Source organism: Lathyrus oleraceus, chromosome 6 (genome assembly GCF_024323335.1).
Source record: "Lathyrus oleraceus cultivar Zhongwan6 chromosome 6, CAAS_Psat_ZW6_1.0, whole genome shotgun sequence".
NCBI classification, from domain to species: domain Eukaryota; kingdom Viridiplantae; phylum Streptophyta; class Magnoliopsida; order Fabales; family Fabaceae; genus Lathyrus; species Lathyrus oleraceus.
In genome coordinates this window covers 294,290,994-294,297,916 of record NC_066584.1, presented here as the reverse complement: position 1 = coordinate 294,297,916, position 6,923 = coordinate 294,290,994, and positions in this window count along the sequence as shown.

Genomic DNA, 6,923 nt, shown 5'->3' with positions numbered 1-6,923 from the left:
ACTTTACAGTCATGTGCCTACATATCTTTAGAAGGATGGAATCAAAGTAACCGTAGTTCACCTAACTAAGGGTGAAAGAACACTCGGTAGTGATCAAGGTTCTAAAGGGGGAAGTAAGTGTTCATAACAAATATACTTACAAGAGTTACAAACTCTTACTTAAATCTAAGTTGAAAGTAAGAATGACTCTAACAAGGTCAAAGAGGAACTAGGGATTGCTAAACTACCTATGACATTAAGTTAATAAAGAGGTCTTTCCCTTGGATTTGAGCAAAAAGATAAACAAAAGATAAGAAAAATGAAGAAGATGTTCAAGCATGACATCAATAAATATAAGCACATGATAAAGAAGATGTTCAAGCATGACATCAACAAAGATAAAAAAATGGTAAAGAAGATGTTCATACATGACATCAACAAAGATATGGAAGCATGATCATAATAATATCAAGCATGGTATGTATACACATATGTACAACATATGAACATGAACAAAGGTACAACAACATCAATCAAAGATGTATAAAGTTAAAATGAATATGCATGACATGGATATATCATCATGAAGAAACAAAGATGAATGACATAACAATTCATGAATATATATATATATATATATATATATATATATATATATATATATATATATATATATATATATATATATATATATATATATATATATATATATATATATATATATATATATATATATATATATATATATATATATATATATATATATGGATGTCATAATAAATATGAATGAACATGTATATGCATGAAGTAAGACATAACATCAACTTAATCATGAAAACAAGTTAATGTATTGTAGCGGTAAATTCATGACCATCAAGCTATGGATAAACTTGACGTCAGTAAAACCAGAGTCGCCACCGCGCTTTTATTTATTCCAAGGGAAAAGGGAAAAGTACGAACAAAACCAAAAGATAAGAAGTTTTCAAATCAAAACTAATAAAATGCCAGAGATTACAGGTAAGGGGGTTGGTTATACAGAGGGAAGGTGTTAGCACCCAAAGTGTCCTAGGTACTCCTAGGGAGCCCTTTTTTTTGTGTGTACATGTGTTTTGGGTATAAATATGTTTTCAATAAATATAGTATGGGGATGAGAAAAGAATTTATTAATTATATTTTTGTGTTTGACAAGGCCTTCGGACTTGTGCCTACGTACCAACATAAAATGAGGGATCAAAACCTCGTAGTTCGTGGTAACAATTTCAAAGTGAGTGAGTTACTTTTTAACAAAATTTAAGTTTGAAAGAGGCACAAAAGGCCTAAAATAGTTTGAATAGGTGTTAGTTCTTTTTGTCTTTTGAAATTTTAAGTCAAGTATGGTTAAATTCATTTGTAAGTTTGATTAAGAAAAAGAGTTTGAAAAATGCAATGGCATAAGGCCAAAGTTTCTAATTTGCAACCAAGTCATAGTTTAGAAATCACAAGCAAAGAAATCTTTGAAAGGGGGGAGAGATTTGAAATTTAAGAAGTGGGAGGAGATGAAGATACTAATCCAAAGCAAAAATTAAAAGCTAAGGGTTGTAAAGATCTGGCCAATGGGATGCAATCCAATAGACAAGAATATCATATAGAAACCTAATTTTCCCTTGGACTTTAGAATCAAGCAATATCAATACACACAATAGTAAGGTGAAGAGAAAGGCATCAAATAAAGATAGCCACATCCAAGCTAAGCAACTCCACGATCTTCTTCATAATCTCCCATGTATCAGATGACATACTCCTTGAATGGCTCAGAATAAGGCACTAGACACAGGTTCAAAGTAACAATTGCATCAAGACCATGTAATTATTGAACTCAAAAGGGATCTCCATACTTGCTTCAGATGAAAGTTCAATTCAGAAAGACTAACTTTAGAAAAGTTGGCATTGGCCAAGTCCTTTTTGCATAGGGAATGTTACCTAATTCTAAGTCAAATGTCTCACATCCAATCCAACAGTCCATACAAATATTTTTTAGGGTTTTTGTCGTTATTATGTACATTAAGGTCAAAAGACCACAAACACAAACAAAATACACAAACCAATATATACAATCACAATATAATAACAAGATATGGCTCAAGTGAGCAAAATGAAAATGACATTAAAGTAAACAAGCTAAATGGTATGAATAACGTCAAATGATAAAGACTTGAATTTAATGTGCAAAAAGTAAATGACTTGAAATTAAAAGTTAGTCAAATGTTAGTTGATTAGAAGTTAGTATTGCTTTTGCTTTTTTATTGTTTAAGTCATTCATTGGAGAACACTCAACCCTCTATTCACAAGCATGGATCCTTGAACCAAGACATCTTCTAAAGGAAGGAAAAAAGGCCAAGTTTCCATACAATACCATGAAATGGGGGAGACTTACAATCTCACTTACTAGAATGCTATGCTTTTGGGTCAAAATTTAGCGTTATGTTAAGCAATCGTAATTGGACTTATGTAGAAGTCACAACTATTTGAGGTCGGACAATAGAAATTTTAGTGTTAATGCATGTTAGAGATATAGTATTATGAACCATACTCCTAACACATACCACACTTAAAAGAAAATGGCAAGAGGGTGGACATAATCTCATTCATACTTATGTTGATTTTGAAATCAACTAGCCTTAGGATATAGAGATATCATAGGTCAATGAAATGGATGGGATAGAATGGGATTGAAGATGAAGAGGAAGGGTAAATGAAAGAAACACAAATTGGTCATGAGAGGACTTTTATCAAATTAAAATCATTCATTCATTTTGGGAGATGAAATGCATATTTCATCAATCCTCTAAATTCAATGATTTTAATCCAACAAAGTCAAATCAACCTTGACCAAGGCCCAACAACAAAAGTCAAACTCAATAAGTCAATCAAAATAGCTCAACATAATTTATTTACAATTACACAATTAAAAATCAATAAAAAATACATTAAATTAAATTATGGTTAATCAAAATCCTAAAACCTCTTTAAAACACCAAATAAATGACCAAGAGATTTATCATAGGTCAAACAAGGTCAAAGGATCTTGGAGGAAAAAAATCATTATTTTTGGAAACTTAAAAGTATTTTTAAACAATTAAAAATATGCAAAAAAACAATTAAATCATGAAAAATATTAATATTGATCCAAAAAATAATTTTAATTCAAAAATGAAAAATAAAAATATTTGAATTTTATTGGTGAAAGTCCCATATTTTTTAAATCAATATTAAAATTAGTACGAATTAATGAAAATAAGTCAATTAAAATGAAAATAAAAAAATGCTAAAAAACGTGGACCACTGGATATCCCTCATTAATTGAGGTGGCAGATCAAGTGGATCAGAGCGTGCTATCCATGGTGAACCTTAGTCAATGTTCCACACACGTGGTAATCAATTTGGAAGCTCAAGATTAAAACAAAATAGAAGGATCATGTGGTCTAGAGACATGTCAACACATCGCCGAAGCCAGAGCTCCTGTCTTCTTCTCCGGTGGACCTCAGCGGACTGGTCGACCTTCAACCATCACCAAAATAAAAAAGGAGGACATGAATTTAAAATAAAAATGCTCAGGAGCTCGAATCCGACCTCAATTTCACCTAACTCCAAGTATATAGAATGATACAGGGAGTTGAATTTTGAGGATCATGATCTGAGTTGCTTCGATTTGACCTCTAAGAAACTCAATCTTGTTGCCTACATTGGTAGGACTTCAGACAACCAAAAATCAACAAGAATAGTGGAGAATTTAGTGAGAATCGAAGAGATGAAAAATTTACCTTCAATGCAGGTTCAGATGGACACTATCTTGCTCTCAATTGTGCTTGGCCTTGCTTTGGATGCTTGATGGACTGGAAATGGATCAAGGAAGAAGAAGGACTCTTGGAGTTTAAATCTCAAAACAGTGGGAGATTTCAAACTCGATTTTCAATGAAAATCATCAAGCTTATCCTTTAAATGTGGAGTTTTAGGGTTGTAATTTTAAAGCTTGCGTGCCAAGGTCCTCAATTCTGAGTGATAGGGCTTCTATTTATATCCAAGGTCATTGATAATTGCACACCTCTTCAAAAATTCAAAAATAGCAAATCACCTTTACATGGATGCATGGGCGTATGATAGTCCCATGTAATGATGCATTCAGGTCCAAAAATGAGTGTAAGCAATGTTGAAGTCATATGGAAAGACAATGCATTCGTGTATAAGGAATGGAACTTCAAATCTTCCAAATGGTCCTTCAACTTTAAGCCATGCGGAAGTCATTCATTCTTTAACCAAATGGGATGAATTTAGACTTTTTGGAAAGGTTAGATTAAGAGGAGAAATTTTCATGTTGAACAATTTTTCATTTGAAGCTTGGATCATGATGAATTTTGAGGTGGAAGTTTGGAAAATCAAACATATCAAAAAAAATTCTAAGTACCAAGCCATATGTTCACTTCTTCCACCTTGAGTAACTTTTTCTATGGGCTTCAAATGAGAAAGGTTCATTCCTCAAAGTTGTATACCTCTCAAATTAATTCAAATTGGTCACAAATTTGACCTCATTAGGTTTTAACATGAAGGAGTTATGCATTTTAGAATTTGAGGAAAATCACTTGTTCAATGGTATTGGCCCAAAATAACCTATAATGTTTCCTCATATCACATGCATTTAAAAGTTGAATTTGCACTTCCTCCAAACATCAAAGTTGAAGTAGACATATTGAATTTCATTATGCAACTTGAATGACTTTCATCTCATGAAAATTGAGCAAGTTATGGTCTTGCAAAGTTGACCTCCAAATTAGGGTTTAGACCAAATGACCTATAATCTTTCACCATAAAAAATGACTTTCCAGGCAAAACTAGCTCTTGACCTTAACACGAAAGTTGTTTGTAATGTCATTTAGAGTAACGTTTATCTTGGAATCATTTTCATATGACAAAAATTGTATGAGATAGGGTCTAGGGAACCCCAGTTTTGATCAGCTGACTTTCTCTGGACAACCACCATAAACCAACTTGCTACCTTGATATTATCTTGACTTTTGGGAATCACGGAGGATCATATATGCATAAGATGATGTAATGTGAAGTATCCCTTGAAATATTTGATCAATTGGTGAAGAAACTTGTTGAAGAAGTTACATAAGATACCCAGATGAATTAGGGTTTCCAAGGCAAACCAACTCCAAACTCTTGATGATTTATTGATCAAGATAACATGTGAAGATCATGGGGATTCGTATATGATACTTAGAACCATATTAAACCATTTCTTTATTGAGATCCTTACAATGAGGGTCTTAAACCCTATATATGAGCTTGATAGATCAAAGGTGAGCATGTGCACTACCTACAAAAGAGTTAAACTTTACAATGACATCTTTTTGGTATTTTGGTTAGTAAACAAAGAAAAATGAAGTATGCTACAATCAAATGGTGCTTGGTGATCTCTTCCAATGAAAACCCAATGAAAGAGGGATAAGGAGGGTGCCAAGGTGTGATCCCAATGCTAATGGATATGATGAGAATAGCATGAGGGATCTTATGGTCAAAATTAGGGACTTACAGCTGCCCTTATTTAAGGACATTCTAGCTGAGGAGGTGAAGGTTAAAATCTTTGTATCGACTCAGTAGAATGGACTTATATAACAACATATAGAAACAAATTTTGGTCCCTAAGAGACCTCATGATGCATATGATATGAATGTAAAAATAATATTTATAGGGAAAATGCTGCCACAAAGAAAAAGAATCCGGCGAGACCAAAAGTCCGTAGGAGTATAATGCATTCCATAAGGAAAACTCACTGGGGAGATAGAGACTCTGGGGGATAAAAAGGTCGTGCGTAGGCCAGGATACGACTTAAAACTGCTGGGGACACGAGGGATTCCATGAGAATAAATCAATGGAAATACTCAGCCGGGGAATAAAAGGAACATCTCTGGGGAAACAGATAGATCAAAACAAAGCTGAAATACTCGAACCTAATAGGAAAAGGCGATTTCAACGAGGAAATACATACTCAAGCTCAACTAAGGGATGAAATGATCTTCAACACAGGAGGAACATAATTATATTATCTGCTACCAGTTACTGGGTAAGGGTATAACAAATTCTGACAGGGAGGACATTCGTTACCAGTTAGGGTAAACATATCAAGGATGACTCGCTGAGCGCAAACAGGTGGTATATTCATTACCAGTTACTGGGTAAGAATAACCTACTGGAGAAAAGCCAAAAAGGATTTACAACTACCGGTTACTGGGAAGAAGACCACAAAGAAAGAGAATATTCGTCACTGATTAAAGTGAACATATCAAGGATAGACTCAAAGGGGAAGAATATCCGTCATCGGTTAGGATGAACATATCAAGGATAGACTTGCCTGGGGATATTAGGAAGGATACCCGTCACCGGTTAAGATGAACATATCAAGGATAAACTACCTAAAAAAGTAGGAATTATATCTATCGGATATTGGACAGAATACCAAAAAGAGAATATTTGTCACCGGTTAAGATGAACATATCAAGGATAAACTGTGAGGGGAGAAATAGGGATTACATCTATCAGTTACTGGATAAAATACCGAAAAGAGAATATCTGTCACCGGTTAGGGTGAACATATCAAGGATAGACTCCGCAGGGGGAAACAGGATTTACAACCACCGGTTACTGGGCAGAAGACCACAAAGATGAGGAAATCCGCCACCAGTTAAGATGAACATATCAAGGATTAACTCTCTGGGGAACAAAGTAGGGATTACAACTACCCTTTTACTATGTAAAATACCAAAAAGAGAATATCTGTCATCGGTTAAGATGAACATATCAAGGATTAACTATCTGGGGAACAAAGTAGGGATTACAACTACCCTTTTACTGGGTACAATACCAAAAAGAGAATATCTGTTATCGGTTAGGATGAACATATCAA